Here is a 17624-nt window from a genome sequence, read left to right on the forward strand (position 1 = left end):
GGTATTGCAGGATCATTGATGATATTTAATTTGTAATGTAACATGCAATGAAATCAATTGCCGTGTGTAGGTACAGTACAGATCTACCACAAATCAGTAGCTATTTATCCACCTAACTGTTAATTATAAGGTAGTTCCAACTACCTACTTCAATCCGCCTCATTTACCTTGTTAAAAGTTATAATACGTTGTACTTGTTACGTAATTATAATTATAATACTTATATGTAAGTACTTATTGTAATACTTCTATATAAGTACATAGCAAAAATATTATTGAGTAATATATAACATAATCTAGTCGTAATAAAAGTTCCTATATAAATATTGTATAAGTTAGGTAGCTTCTTGTGTATATCAGTGTATAATAAATATTTCATCTGTTGCATATTTATATTGACACATTATATATATATTTGTAACTAAATGAATGTGGGTACATATTGCCCATAAGCGGAAAGAGGGTTAAAATGGACAATAAAGAATTTATTGAGTCAGGCGGAATTTATTATATTGAAATTATATTGAATCATTGCGGAGGTCCATATCAATGAACTAAAAGAATTTCCTTGCTCACATTTGCTTGCTTGTTCATTGGACAATAAAGAGTTTATGGGAAATAAAAACTTGATCCTGTCTGTCTGTCTGTTACATTTTCACACTTGAACAGCTGAACCGATTTAGACGAAATTTGGTGTGGAGATAGTTGGAGTCCTGAGGGAGGACATAGGCTACTTTTTATCCCGGAAAAATGCATACCCGCGGGATGTCAGGCAAAAATATATTCTTTGTACTGAAAAGTATGAGACTGTGCCCACTCACGTTTCGTAACCAACCGTCGCCGTCGCCGTTATTGACACGTTCCTGTTACGGCCATGGTCTGATACGGTATAGTGGGTATAGACCTTTATGGAAGCCTACGAAAGGATTTTTTAGTTCAAATATTAGTATGGATTAGTTTAATAATTACTTGTGTAGGATTTTTTTAAATATCTTAAAACCATACGAAGATATGAACATTTTAAATTGTCAATTACAGATAGTTTTCGCGTGAATTGGCGCCACATAACATAAAGACCATTTATAAAGCTCATTTGTCTATACTTCGTTTTTTAAGCATTAGAAAAAGGGTAAACAATCTTGACGTGTCTTTATATTGAAAAATGTTTTAAAAAAACAGTAACTGTTACTTATGATACCAAAATCATTTAAATTATCATACTATGTCCTTGCTATATGTTACTATTTGCTGTAACTTATTTTTCAAATGTGTTTTTCAATAAAAAGTCACGTCAAGATCGCTTACCTTCATTCTAATGTTAAAAAAACGAAGTATACCTACTTAGAAAGGAATGAAATGCAAACTTCATTTGGCCCTATCTTCCTTATTATTGAACAGATTTTGATGATGTTTACGTCATTCGTTTTATTTTCCTGTTTTATAATTAGAATTAGAATTAGAATTAGAATTTATTTATTTGTCAAAACATAGGTTTATACAGGTTAATAATAATAATAATAATGTGACGTCAACAAAAATGCTTTTTTTCTGTAAATATAAATTACATATTTTTTTAAGACATATACTTAATACATTGTTAATTTTAATTAAATTGAAATACAAATTGGAATATCGACTTTATTTTTATTTAATAAAAACCCAATGATAGCACATATTTACCTTATACGAATACCTACTCTTAAGTAAAATCCTCATTTGTTACTAGCAAAATTTTTCCAAAGTTATCAACTTAGTTTCCACTCAGATACTTCTATCTGGTACCAGGCGAGCATAACATAAGCTACAGTTGATTGTAGCTCGCTGGGGATGAACATACATTAAAACTTGGCCGACGGCGAGTGCATCCAACTTTGCTGTTAGATTCACATCAGTACCTTATGGACCTTGATTTATTAACCAACGTGTACTTGAGTTGGTAAATAAACATTTTTCAGTTTATTCAAGATGCCAATATACAGCAGCAGCCTTTGTGGGGCTCCGTGCTGGGCACAGGCCTCTCTGAGTAAGAGATTATAGTTCCCAGTGTGGATTGGGTACTTCATACATAAACTTAGCGGGTTTCTTCACCATGTATGTCCTTTACTGTGAAAGCCGAACCCACATTTATCTGTCGTGTTGTGTCGTGACGCATCAAAACGGCATCGGTTTATACATTTTATATGGTTGCGTTCACCTTGCTGGTGCTCGCACCTTTGACTTTTTGGACTCCTGTGTGAAATTACAATACAAATTTACCACGAACGTTAAACCACGTCACATTTATCTGTCGTGTTGTGTTGTAGAGAGCGCATTACAACACAACACATTATTACAATCAAAAACTACAGGGTACTTCCCGAGAACTCAGAATCTTGAAATTTGGTACGAAGCAACGTCTTATAGCACAGATAAACGAAAAATTGCGAAAAGTATAAATTTTTTGTTATTATTTTTAGTTATTTTTTGTTATTTTAGTTAGTTACATCATAATAAAAATATTTTTAATATATTTTTTAATAATTTGTACGGAACTCTCGGTGCGCGAGTCCAACTCGCACTTGGCCTGTTTTTCTAAGTCGCTACACTCTTGAAATAGTGGTGGCACAGGCTTTCTCTCAGAATGAGATTCGGATTAGGAACTTCGCACATGCCATTAAATTGCTTCGCAGGTCTGTGCAGGTTTCTCCACGATATTTTCCTTCACCGTGAAGCTCGCGGTAAATTTCAACTGTAAAAATCGAAAATGAAAGAAAGAAAGAAAAAGAAAGAAAATACATTTATTCACAACACAAGACAACAAAATTATTATGTACAAAAAAAAACAACACAAAGGTATGTGTCATTGCGGTTGTGAATCGGACACTGGCTCAGCAAATGAATTTCGAAAAACTCCGGCGCCGGGGCTTGAACTCACGATCCTGCTTGAGATGCGATAGGTCATACCACTAGGACACCATGGCTTCACAGGATCAGTAACTAACCTCCATGACGACTTTCTTGGGAGAGTAGTGTTGTCAGCACACTATTTCCTCAATGAGGACTATCGCGTATGAATTCGCCGCTAGAGGCGCTAGTGTAGCGTGAGGTCTCCGAAATGTCAAATCTCATAGTTTTTGGGTGAGCTACGCGGGTATATTTATAATTAGAATAATTTTGTGAATATTTTTGCATTACCTGAAATTAATTAAGTATGGCAATTATGCGTACGGGGCAATGAATGTCTGTGTTTTGAGACAGTTTTGTCTTTCGGAAACTTTTGTCCTCCCTTTTTTTCCGAACAAAACGGGACTACGCAACACTGTGGTTGCTCAATATTTTTATGGTACGGTTTTAAGGTGTATTGAATATAATTTTAATCTAAAATTTGTTTTCACGCCCGTAATAACAGACTTTGAAAGCCACACTTAAAAACCTCACGCAACAGTGGCGCCATCTATAAAGACAAAAAACGATAGCCCTCATTGTCCCTGGCCTTCAACACCGCAGTGCTGCAGGGCTACTACGAAACTCGAAACTCGAAGTTCGTGTCGTGCGGTCCCTCTGACACTATTTAATACGAGACGAGAGCGAGAGGGACGTTACAACACGAACTTCGAGTTTCGAGTTTCGTAGTAGCCCAGGCCCTGCTGGAATTCGGAGTTCGTAGTTGGCAATAGCGTGCTGCCCACTTTCACATTAGATCCTTTAATCTTATCCGTCCTTTTCTATAACCTAACCAAAAAAAAGCTGGAAAACCCCCGACTTTGTGACTTCAAAGTTCAATATCTCGAATATATTTAAGGATAGAATAGAAATGGTGCAAGGAAATTCCTGTTCTTCCCTGGAGTTTAGAACAGGTCGACAATATTCAGATTATGTATCGTCAGCTGTACGCCACAGCATTCAGCCCCTGGCCATCAGACGGTGATGTACCGATTTGTTTACACTTTTTAAGATCCTGAATAACCTGATAGATGCCCCTGAACTACTGATTGGTGTGAATATTCGCGTCCCCGGAAAAACGAACGGCAGCTGCCGTAAAAGGCATTGTTTAGTGTACAGAAACATAGAACCAGGCATGCGCAATTCTCGTACTTGAGACGTGTATGCAAACTGTATAATGATAGTTGTATGAGTGCAAAGTTGTTTTGCAGCTCGTTGGATGTATTTAAAAAATGTATCAGAGATTTACTGAAGTAGATATTTATATTTGCATGTATATGTGTGTGTATATGGGCTTAAGATAATTGATGATGTTAATATTGCGTAGGTATAGGTTGTACGTTTAAAAGTGTTTCATATTTTTTAACAAAAGTTAACTGTAACTTAGTATTCAATTTTTTATAGGGAACTATAGGTCTATTTATATAAAACAAATTCCTAGCTTTAGCTAAAATGGAAAATTATTGTGTAAGACTGTTTGTTTTTAAATAAATAAATAAAAATCTCAAAAACGGCTGAACCGATTTTAATAAAACATATCTAAGAATCATCGCTAGAAAACCTGCTTTCAAATAAAAAAAACCCGATTAAAAGCTCCGGTGCCACAGACAGATACACAGACACACATACTTAGCTAGCGGTCAAACTTATAACACCCCTCTTTTTGCGTCGGGGGTTAATAACCGGATACGACATGGAAACCTTAGTTTTTAAAAAAAAAATTGCATTTCTATAACTTTGACTGGGCTTTATGAGGTTAAATTATGCAGAGAACTGATCTCTTGTACTAGGATAACAACACAGCGGCGGTTGTAGCCGGGTGGCGTCTGAATTAGTGCAGAACTCTACCGGAGTCGAAGCCAGTTCAGAAGTCTTCTAGTACCTAATCAGGCTACACACTGCCGTCGTCGTCGAAGAGCTAAAAAAATAATAGTATTATAAATTATAAGCATATTATAAGCATAGACAGTGATTTTGGCCAAATCGAAGAATGGACCATAATCAATACAATACAATACAATACAATAATACTTTATTGCTCACCAACACATATTTAAGTAGTACAACAAACAGGTATATAGACAGAGATTTTCTGAGGTAAGCAATAGGCGGCGTCAGAGCGATCTCTTCCAGGCAACCTTTACAATGGAATGGATGGAGAAGTGAGGAAGGAGGATAATCTTACTGTTGTAAAGTTGATGGTCACTGTATGCCTACCCGCACCTCTTTTTTTATTTTACAAAGCTTTAAAAAATACAAAAACCAAACATCGTGAGGAAAACTGTACACACCTGAAAAGAAATTTTATGGTGTGTATGCACACTGGGTAGTCGCGTGGCAATTATTTTAACTCTCATTCAGAGAGGATGCCTTCAGTGGGGTGTGTACCTATAGCCGAGATAACCTAACCTAGCGCGCTGGGCATATCCCACATCGAAATCTACGGTTCATCAAGCAGGAACGCAGTATGTTCCACAACAAATCCGTATTTGCGGCGAAGTACTTACTCCAGTGATAAATTGTTCAGTTTTCTGCGGACTAGACTGCGGATTAAGTGCCGCGCGTTGCACTTCTGCTGCGCCCTGAGTTCCTAGTACCACAAGTTCCTGGAATTACTTAGTTAGCTCGGCGTACTTTGTGCGAGTTCATTCATCAAATAAAAACATAGTAAGCGGAAAAGGTAGTCTTCGGCAGGATTGACTCAAGCTACTAAACAAATAGGAATAAGGGTAAAGTTCAAAAAGTTAAAAAATTGAAAATACAAACTGAAATATAGATGCACAGAAAAAACAGAAAAATAAGACCATCACTGGAATCGAACCAGGTCCTCGGTAATCCGTACCGCGTGCTATACCGCTACACCATGATGGTCAACGGTCCGACACGAATTTCCCTATGCACCTCATATCTCAGCTTGTGTTTCTTACTTAGTCACTTAAGCAGCGACGCTAGCGACATCTATGCGTAAGCCTCAAACTTTTTCGGCATTCCTTTGGAACTAACCGCTCACCCGGACAAGAGATATCGTTTCTAACAATCAAATTAAGATTGGTTTTTTGGAATCTTTTTGTATTTTTTTTTATTTAAATTCCAAATTTTTACTTTTACGGTCATCCCGTAAAACGTAATTTCGGTTTTACGGGATGACCGTAAAAGTAAAAATTGGAATTGAAATAAAAAAAAATACAAAAAGATTCCAAAAAACCAATCTTAATTCAAAAGTTACCTTAACACCGGTAGTTAAAAATAGTATGTTTTTTATTCGGTCATGCAACAGACAACTCTGACCAATAAAAATCATACTCATCATAACACTATTGATTTATATATTATCCTATTCTATTATTACAATAAAGTTTGTGATGTGGATGTTGGTTACTCAACTGATTTAGGTAACACTTGACGTACAAAAGATTTTCGGTAATATGTTCCTGTGGGCCAATTTTGAACCCCCCACGCAAAAAGAGGGGTGTTATAAATTAGACCGCTATGTGTGTCTGTGTGTGGCACCGTAGCTCTTAAACGGGTGGACCGATTTGAATGCGGTTCTAGCGATGGTTCTTAGACATGCTTCATCAAAATCGGTTATACCGTTTTTGAGATATTGAACTTTGAAGTGACGAACTCTCTTTTTGTTGGTTAGGTTTTTTTTATTATTCGACTGGGTGGCAAACGAGCAAGTGGGTCTCCTGACTGTGGGTGAGGTTAGGTTATAACTTCGTGTTATCATCATAATCAGCCGGAAGACGTGTAACAGCTGAACAAAGGCCTCCCCCTTAAAACATCACAACAATGAACGACAACTCGCCACTTGCATCCACAGGTCGCCCGCAACTCTAACAATAATCCATACTAATTTATAAATGCGAAAGTGTGTTTGTATGTTTGTGTGTTTGTCCGTCTTTCACGCCGTAACGTAGCGACGGATCGACGTGATTTTTGGCATAGAGATAGTTTACGAGCCCGAGAGTGACATAGGCTACTTTTTATCCCGGAAAAATGCACAGTTCCCGAGGGAACAGCGCGCGATAACCGGAGCCGCGGGCAAAAGCTAGTCTGTCAATAATTTTTTTATTTATTTAATTTTACAATTACACAGTGTATACATGAACACAATTTCGCCAAACTGCATGACAGTTTGTTGGCGAAATGAAACACTCAAAACACTTCCTTATATAAATACTGTGCAAAACTTATTTATATAACTAACCTATCCTATTTATTAAAAATGACTAAGTGACTAATACCTGGAAACTTTTTTGACCTAGGTACAGTTACCAGCACCCTTCATTGAAAACTGTTTCCATCCCATCCCAACCTATATACGTCCCACTGCTGGGCACAGGCCTCCTCTCAGAACAAGAGGGCTTGGGCCATAGTTCCCACGCGGGCCCAGTGCGGATTGGAAACTTCACACGCACAATTGAATTGCTTCGCAGGTTTCCTCACGATGTTTTCCTTCACCGCAAAGCTCGTGGTAAATATCGAATGTAATTTCGCACATGAATTGCGAAAAACTCAGAGGTGCGAGCCGGGTTGAACCACGACCCTCTGCTTGAGAGGCGATAGGTCAAACCACTAGGCCACACGACTTTAACTGAAATCCCCGTTCTATTTAACATTTTTACAGTTTAATATGAACTAAAATATTTCCTTGCTCACCCGCGACCTTACGATAGCTAAGCTTATGCATATGCGTGTTCATGCAGTTCCTCCACCTCCACATTGTAAGAACACACACAAATCACACAAACCCATCTATCACCACCACCACACTACACTGACGCGTTTCGAACTCACCAGAAGCTCATCTTCAGAGTGACACAACCGTACACCATGCTACCAGTTGTTAGACTAACGAAACAACACCGTTTTAACTTGTCCTGTAACTCCCCAAGTACCCACATTTACATGTTGCATAAGCTTAGCTATCGTAAGGCGCGGGTGAGCAAGGAAATTATTTATTCATTTGATATGGACCTCCGCAAAGTAACGCCTGATTCAATAAATTATTTTTACAGTTTCATTAAAAGTTTACGCCACATTTGTCCGTTATATTGCCTAGGCCAATAACGGGTTCCTAGAAGACGTCCCCATCCATAAGCCAGGCCATAAGCTGTAAACCCGTGGTTTACGTCCTCGCCAGTGCTATATTAGCTGTGCTGTGAAACGATGGCGCGGCGTGACAAGGCACGGTCTCGTTTATGCAAATCCGATACCTGCGCTAGGGATTGGGAACCTCGTTTTCAATCCCCGACGCAAAAAGAGGGGTGTTATAAGTTTGACCACTGTGTGTTTGTCTGTGGCACCGTAGCTCTTAAACGGGTGGACCGATTTGAATGCGTTTTTTTATTTGGAAGCAGGTTTTCTAGCGATGGTTCTTAGACATGTTTTATCAAAATCGGTTTAGCCGTTTTTGAGATATTGAACTTTGAAGTGACAATGTCGGGGGTTTTCCAACTTTTTTTGGTTAGGTTATTAAATGTGAACGCCTAGTATATGTCACAAAAAAGCGGCCAAGTGCGAGTCGGACTCGTCTATGAAGGGTTCCGTAGCAGCAAGTAACATATTAAAAAAGTTTCCTTTACTTTACAATTTATGACGTATTAAAAAATAACTACTTACTAGATCTCGTTCAAACCAATTTTCGGTGGAAGTTTGCATGGTAATGTTAAATCATATATTTTTTATTAATTTTATCATTCTCTTATTTTAGAAGTTACAGGGGGGGGGGGGACACATTTTACCACTTTGGAAGTGTCTCTGAAACACTTTGGAAGGTATTAGAAACCTCAATATCATTTTTGAAGACCTCTATGGATAGGTTCGTCATTCGTCAACATCGATTTTTAAATCTTGCAAGTCCAATTTCAACAATAATTTGAAATTACTTGAAGTGATCGGAACCAAAGAACAGCCAACAAAAGTTACAGGTTGACAAAAACTGGTACCTATGTAATAATGATATTTTTTTTCTAATCTTTCTAAATCTATTTTTTCTTACGAAACTTTCACTGCCTTTTAGGCTGAAAGAAAACACGAAGCGTTAACACTTAACCTCCGGAAATTCGTGTCGATTTCCTTTCCTTGTAACGTATCCATTGAGTAGTAACACCCTTCTATTTGTGTCGGGGGTTAAAAATGTCATTTTTGTGACTTTTTTTATGTACACTCAGTTAACCATGTGCGTCACAAAACTGATTTAAAGTCTATATGAAAAAATTTAATACAGTTCAAAAGAAAATGTACACCTTTTTTTAAAATGCCCAGAAAGACTGTAGGTAATACTATCGATACAATTCATCGACAAAACTGGCCCATCTCTACAAATGTAAAGTTTTTACGTCCGTATTTGCAAAATAGCTTCTCGGGTAAGGTTACGAGTTACCCCGACATACGGGATAGGGTGACGTTGCAAAGAATACTACTGTCAGTAAGGGCCAGTACAGACGGATTGCATTCCAGCTGCAACGTAACTGCCAACTGCTGACTGCCCATACATTCCAATGAGGGCTATCGTTTTTTGTCTCACTAGATGGCGCACTGTTGCGTGAGGTTTTTAAGTATGGCTTTCAAAGTCTGTTATCACGGGCGTGAAAACAAAGTTTAGATTAAAATCATATTTAATACACCTTAAAACCGTACCATAAAAATGTCGAGCATGCCACAGTGTTGCATAGTCCCCGTTTTGTTCGGAAAAAAGGGAGGACAAAGGTTTCCGAAAGACAAAACTGTCTCAAAACACAGACATTCATTGCCCCGGAACGCATATTTGCCATAATTAATTTCAGATATTACAAAATATTCACACAATTATTCTAATTATAAATAAACCCGCGTAGCTCACTCAAAAACTATGAGATTTGACATTTCGGAGACCTCACGCTACACTAGCGCCTCTAGTGGCGAATTCATTCGCGATAGCCCTCATTGCAGTCAGAAGTCCAGTTGTGCCGACTGCAATCGAACTGCAACGCTAATGTATGGGCAGTTGGCAGCTGCGGTTTCAGATGGAATGCAGTCCATTTGAACTGGCCCTAAGGCCGGCCACAGACCTAGTGATTTTGTTCTGGTTTTACCCGGATAGAAGAGAAAAAATAAAATCGAAAGGCAAAATACCATTGGTCACATATTTACTGACCCGGGTCGGTAAGAATGCCCAGCCAACAAGCAATCTACTCATCGCCAAATGAAAATCAAATCAAAAAGTTCCAAAATTCCGATAAAAATCATTTAGATACAGGGGGTGTTCTAACTAACTCAACCATATGCTAATGCTAAAACATTCAGAATAATCTATCTAAAGTCTAAATAATCTATCTAATACTGTCTAATGCCTATATTAAGGGGCTATTTTTCACCATCATTGATTAGTGTAACTGACGGTTAAATGTGATAGTCTCTATTTGTTGGTTCGAATAGACGAGACGCATCACATTTAAACGTCAGTTAACACTTTGTCAATGGATAGTGAAACGCCCTGATATGATTTCAGACGATTGCACTTAGCGATTTCGATGAAATTTGCTATGTGGGGTTTTCAAGAGCGACCAATCTTGGTTTTATCTCTATAAAAACGCTTGTTTTCAAGTTTTAGTTCAAGCAAAGCTCAGTCGTTGAGGTACGAGTAAATACAGACAAATTGAGAGCCAACCTCTTCTTTTTATTACCCTCGTCTAAAAGTAAACGAAGCAACTAAAAGAAAAAAAAACGTTCATCTCGTGTTTCGCGACGTCTGCGTAAGTACTTTCCAAATGAACTTATAGCTTTTTAAGCGTATTACGGTGAAGTCATCACTCAATGTGACATGGTTCCATGCTTATGGGTAATCAAAATGTAACCCTGTGGGCTATAAAGAATAGAGTTAATTTTTGATTAGGAAAGAATGTCACAAGTTACAGTTCTGAGTTGTGTGTGGTTGTATCGTTGTGCTGAGATGGGCAACTTTCGTTGGGTATAGTGCAAATTAGCTTATCTAGCGAACGTAAATACCACGTATCTTACACTACTAGTTTTATAGGGTATGGTTTTAAGTCCACATTTGAATTATTTCAATGAATTCGAAGTAAAAATTGTAAATTGGCTAAATTTGACAGATACTCGGAATTATTTAATCCACTATCGCCGACGCTTTGCAGGCCTAAATAGTCACTGTACAAACTAGTATGTGATCTACTACCAACGATAACGCAAATCAACACTCGTAAAACTGCTATCTCCTTTCCTTACACATTGTCAATCCCAATCAATGATATTGTATATATTTTAACAAAAAGGTAAGTATCCGCGCCGAAAATAAACCGTACCAAAGGCAACACGTGTTGTAGTATCATTAGATTTGTCTTGGCAATTCTAGCGCCTTAGCTCATAGGATAGTTGACATCAAAACAAAAAAAATAGTTGAAACTTATTTTTTGCCTGTAGTTTTTATGGACTGTACTTGCATTGTCAGACAAGGTCAACGTCATAAATAAGTGATCACTTTTGTACCTTGTCACTTTAACGTCATGTTTGAAAAGCCATACTATATTGTGTAACGACTGAAAACGACAAGGTACAGAAATGATCACTAATTTATGACGTTGACTGTACCTTCGAGTCGTTGAAGTACTTCTAGCTTAACAGCGGACGCCAAACTATCACAGTAAGCACTTTATTCTAGCATGTTATTCAGAAAGCATGTTATTCAGAAAGCATAAATCTTAAGAGTTATATCTAAAACTCAAGTTCTTCAGTGCCATTTTATGCCACTGTGTGTCATCGAAATTGCATCCTAACTCACGCCATTTTTAAGGATGCAACGTTTGGCAGTGGCAGAACAACCACAGTAATTTTAATATGGCACAGGCCTCCTCACAGAATAAGAGGGCTTGAGCTGTATTTCATAAAATGTTGTATGTACCTAGTGACTATTTTAATGTGTGTTTTGAGAATGACCAAGTGTCCGAGTCTATATAGATACACACAAAAAGCCTTTAAAACCTGAGCTGCTACGTTAATCTCTACGTCGTCTCGTAGCTCCGTTTCGTAGCGCTGCGGTTCAGCCCCTCTACGGAAACGTAGGCGTAGACCAATTATTATGTAGGTACACTTTCAAAATATCTCCAAAAATATATATTTTATAATTAAGGTATTTATTAACGATTAAAAAGGTATTTATTTAGTAAGCAATTTTCATTATTTTGTACAATTATGAGTTTACATACATAAAAAAGAACTAACCTAAGATATCTTAACCAAATATAACAATGAAAATTATAAAAAGAATACCCCGTCTAAAAGATCAGCCTGTGGCAGGGTTCCCATGACGCTGGCCGCATTACCCCTTTGGACCGCAAGTGAAATCCTCTGGGATAAGTACGCGCCAGCTCTTGGGTCCCCAGAAGCGTCGACCAACCGGGACGACAGGGCCTTTATAAAAAACTTCATGTCGGCTGACCAGGGCCCTAAGGTCTCAACAGCAAGCGCCGCAAACTCGTAATTTTTTAATAAGGAGGAGTACTTTCGGCGCTTGAGTGTTAATGAAGTATGTTATGCATATTGTTGTTAAAGAAATATGTTTATACTTCACTAGTTTGTTGTAGTCATGTCGTGTTTGAACTTATGTGTAAAATTACCAGACGGCATGCAGCGACTAGGTGCTGGTTCGAAGTTGGCTATTATCACTAACTAACGATGATACCGAGGAGAAATTTCACTCGCAGGTATAAACAATTAAATTCACTACGTTCTACTCTACTGAAATGCTTTCACACACACTATCTTAGGTGCCCTGTTATATTTTAATCACTTCAATTACACATATAACATTATCATCACTACAGATCACATTCTATACATACATACACCGGCATATTTCTATACATATAGCTCAGTTTGATTGCCGTTACATGATTTAATCTCAATAATATTTAAATATTTGTAAGCTTGTATAATTTTATTTAATAAGGATAATTTTATTCATTTATTAAATAGAAAATTTACAATGTTATATTATACACATTACCTAATAAACTAAGGATAATATTTTGCTTTTATCTTGTAACAGTTCACTTGTAATGAATTTGGGAGTAGATGCTGACAACTGAGATACAGGTTTATACGTAGTTCAGTGCCTTCATAAAATTATGTACAATCTATTTTTGATCAATAAAATTTTATTATTATTATTAAAGTGAAAAGATGTCCGATTCCAATGTTCCTAAATATTTAGTTTTATATGTTAAATCCAATTTTTATGTGCAAAAACTAGGGAATATCCAATTTACTAATGCACTAGGGATCACAATCGTTTTAACCACTTCTTTCTGTCACACGGTATAAGACGAGGGTAGAAAGAGACGGAGAATGCGATCGCGAACGTCAGCGCGTTAGATAATACGGCCTCAGGGATGTATGTGCGAAATTACATAATAATACTGAAAAATATTAATTTACTGTGTCATGAATTGTTCCTAATGGTAATTATATCGCATCTATATTCATATGTATCGCCTCCTTTAAGCACTCACTAATGGCCACGAAGGCGGGTACTTAAAAAAAAACTCTGTCGTTTGCGGAGTAAAATGCCACATGAAATCTGGCCCTCAAATGTATGCAGTAATAAGTAATTTTGTATTAGATTAGCATGTCGGTGAAGCAAAACATCGTGACCTATATACACCTGCAAAGCAATTCTATGGTGTTTGTGAAGTATAAAGATCGCAGTATAACAGAGTAGCAAGTACAGTCTATTTTTCTTTATTCGACTGGATGGAAAACGAGCAAGTGGGTCTCCTGATGGTAAGAGATTACCACCGCCCATAAACACCTGCAACACCAGGGGTATTGCAGATGCGTTGCCAACTTAGAGGCCTAAGAAGGAAACGGAAACGCTGGGTACATATAACAAACGATTAGATCACTGCCAAAAATTATTAATATTAAACTAACACAGTTGAAAGCATCCGAACAAGAGCCGAAGGAATGATTCAATCCCCCCCCCTCTAAAATGTGGAAAAGTTTGAAAAAAAACAGAATGGTAGTAAATATATCAAATTTACAAGGCAAATTGCAGACGCTAAGATTGCTTGAGAATTATTAGTAGTTTAACAGTAAATAGCAGCCTAAGGAACGAGCATAAAATATACCTAAACTTGGAAGATTCCGTACACAATACGAAATCCTTAGAAAAATATTATTAGATTTTTTCGTAATGGCTACGGAACCCTATCCTGGGCGTGTCCGACACGCTCTTGGCCGGTTTTTATTGTGGTTGACGAATGTCACTACACATTGACCGATATCGAAAATACAAACCGAGACATAGATGCACAGAAAAACCAGAAAAAGAGACCAGCACTGGGAATCGAAACCAGGTCCTCAGCAATCCGTGCTGCGTGCTACAACCCCTACACCACTGCTGGACAAGAATCTAGACACGAATTTTTCCTATGCATACATATCTCAGGTTGATTATTTATACTATTCTACTTAAGCAGTAGCACTAGCGACATCTATGTTTCGTCGAGAGACGTCACATTCTTTCGGAACTAACTGCTCACCCAGACAAGAGATGTCACTACTAAGCAATCAAACTATGATTGGTTTTTGGAGTATTTTTGTATTTCTTATTCCAAATCCAAATTTGTTACTTTTACGGGTATCCCGCTTCGCGGAGCTCCTATTCCGCCCAGTTGAGGCGGTTCGCGCCTTGACGCAATGCTAACCTAACCTGACCTATTGAACATTATAGACAGTTCGATAAAATGATAAATTACCAAAAATATTTGGTTTGGTTAGGTTAGAACTGGGACCACGACAACTAAAAATGACTAGATTATGTAAAATAAATTCTATTAAGAGAAAGGAGCAATTTAAATAAAGCAGATTTGTATTAACATGAAACTACCGTGAGACTCACTGATATTAAATATATTGACCCGGATAACTCACGTCTTAAATCGAGTTTAGCTCGACATGTTTGTCCGAAGACGAAGGGCTACGGATTAGCCCGGAACATTTAAGACGTGATTCGATTTAAGACGTGAGTTATCCGGGTCAATATATTTAATATGAGATATGTATGATTTTAAATATAAAACTACCGTGAGACTCACTCATATTAAATTATATTAAATGAGATTTGTATGTACGATATTTTAACTTTCGGCATTTAAATATGTTGACATTTATAACTTAGATATATTGGTTATCGTCATTTTTACTTATTCGATATTTTAATCACTCGGCCTCTACAGTAATGTACTATTAAAACACAAGCGTCAACAAAGCCAGTTACCAATCCAGATAAACGGCTAAAATGTGGCGGGCTGCAGGCTGCACCGGCGCGGTCTTTGCCTTCCCGAATTTAAAAATAAAAACCCTCAGTCTCCTCGAGCCCGTCGACGCGAGCGGACGTTTGCCGCGCTCCGAAGTTCCAAATATAAACCAGTGTGTAAGCCCGAGCCTATGACGTAAGCCACAGGTAAGCATAAATATACGTAATAAATGCTAAGTTTTTTTTATGGATGTTTAGCGGTAGTTAGTTTGCTTAAACTTTGGCAGTTAATCTTCCAGAGGCTTATTAAAAAAGTTCGGGTAGACATTTAAAAAGGCATCGGTTGGACGGCGGTTTGGTGGTTCTTCCGGTATCGTTTTAATATTCATTAGGCATGTTGCTCTTTAGTATTGTTTCACGATCGCGTTACATATCTTTATATGCGTTTGAGGGAAAAGTATATCACGTTTCAAATCAAATGTTACGAGTATGTTGATCATTAGGGGTGCGGGTGTAATTTGAGTCCGTTTCGGTAATGAAAGTATCATTTGGGGCCGGCAAACTCTTCATGCGGAAAATGAGCAAGTAAATAACTACCTGGAATTAATTTGGGGTTCAGAATTCAAGCTTTAAAGAAGTATTTGGAGGAAACATTTAGCAACTTTGTTTATAAAAAAATCATCTGTTGCCCGCGACTTCACAGAGGTTTGATGACATGGCCTCTCAAGCAGATCGTGGGTTCAAACTCGGGCTGGCACCTCTGTTTATCGAAATCTATGTGCGAAATTACATTTAAAATTTACCACAAGCATTCAACAAGCAAGGCGAAGGAAAACATCACCTCACTTTCACTTGCCCAAATTTGCGAAGCAATTTAATAGCCTCTGTGAAGTTCCCAATACGGACTGGGCCCCCGTGGGAACTACGGCTCTGAGGAGAGTCCCTCTGAGAGGAGGCCTGTACCCAGCAGTGGGATGTATATAAGCTGGGATGATGATGTCGATGATGATGATGACGATGTTTCCCGCGACTGTCCGCGAAGAATCCGTTTACCGCCATCCCGCGGGAACTATGCAATTTTTCGAGTTAAAAAAATTATCCGCTTTATCCTTCCAAGGGTCTTAAACTATCTCCATAGCAAATTTCATCCAAATGAGTTCGATTTAAGCGTAAGTAACAGAGAGTTACTTCCACATTTATAATATTAATATGAATATGTATGTTAGTCTGTAAGGTATTTATTGTATGGGCCAAGTTGCCGGAGATAAATGGATTTATTTATTACTAGCTTTTGCCGCGGCTTCGCCCGCGTGGAATTCGGTTATCGCGCGCTGTTCCCTCTGGAACTGTGCAAAAAGTAGCCTAATGTCACTCTCTGGCCCATAACCTATCTCTATGCCAAAAATCACGTCGATCCGTCGCTCCGTTTCGACGTGAAAAACGGACAAACATACGAACGCACACAGACATTTGAGCGAGCATATGGTAACTAATATGTATGTGTGAAACACTTTATTGTACAAAAATAGAGAAACAGATACAACTGACAGATGTTGAGGTACAGTCGAGTTGATAAACTTGTGAGAAAAAATTTGATCAAAAATATCTGAACACGCTTCTACGCCGTTAACAATATAGTCATGTTCAGATATTTTTAACCCCCGACGCAAAACGAGGGGAGTAATAAGTTTGAACAATATGTGTGTCTGTCTGTCTGTCTGTCTGTTGAATCCGATTTTTTTATTCGAAAGCAGGTTTTCCAGCAATGATTCTTAGACATGTTTAATCAAAATCGGTTCAGCCATTTTTGAGATATTGACCTTTGTAGTGATGAAGTCTTGGGTTTTCCAACTTTTTTTGATGTGCTACAAGGGTGCTTTGTTTATTTGCTCACAAGTTCTCTTCTTCCCTTTCAGGCTTTATCTATCCACTGCTGGATGTAACCCTCTCCCAATCTCCTCCACTCCGTCCTATTCTCCGTCTTCCTGAGCCAGTACGGTCCGGCGTAACTCTTTATGTCATCAGACCATCTCATCTGGGGTCTGCCTACACTTCTTCTTGTGGTCCGTGGTCTCCACACCAGCACTCTAACACAAGTTAATGAACTCGAATATACATGCACAAAGGCGACCATATCCCTTTAAGGGCTCTCTATTAATTAATCTTTCAGTGGATGAGAGGAGCATTGAGCTATGGACAAACAAAGAGTGAGTTCAAAAGTCAGAAACCTATCAGAAGCCAGTGATTCATCTGATGGTAAGTTATCATCGCCACCTATAGGTATCTACAACACCATTGCTGCTGGTGCGTTTCAGCACACACGGAAAAAAAGGAATTCTTTGACCAAGAATATTCATAGTCTCAGGAATATTGTTTAAATCCAAGTAATTATTTTCTGCAAGTAATTAGTTTTAACCCAAGGCAATATTTGTCTTCATCCAAT

The 17624-nt window shown here is 37.9% G+C and overlaps 1 protein-coding gene across 1 annotated transcript in view; it reads left to right on the plus strand.

The window, feature by feature from the left end:
• The first annotated feature begins 15294 nt into the window (after window positions 1-15294).
• Window positions 15295-17624, plus strand: part of LOC141431356 (uncharacterized protein CG3556) — a 306784-nt gene continuing 304454 nt past the window's right edge. The window contains exon 1 of the mRNA XM_074092512.1: window positions 15295-15388. The gene's annotated coding sequence lies outside the window, so the exon portion shown is untranslated. The remainder of the gene's footprint in view (window positions 15389-17624) is intronic.

Source organism: Choristoneura fumiferana, chromosome 9, assembly GCF_025370935.1.
Source record: "Choristoneura fumiferana chromosome 9, NRCan_CFum_1, whole genome shotgun sequence".
Taxonomy (NCBI): Eukaryota; Metazoa; Arthropoda; class Insecta; order Lepidoptera; family Tortricidae; genus Choristoneura; species Choristoneura fumiferana.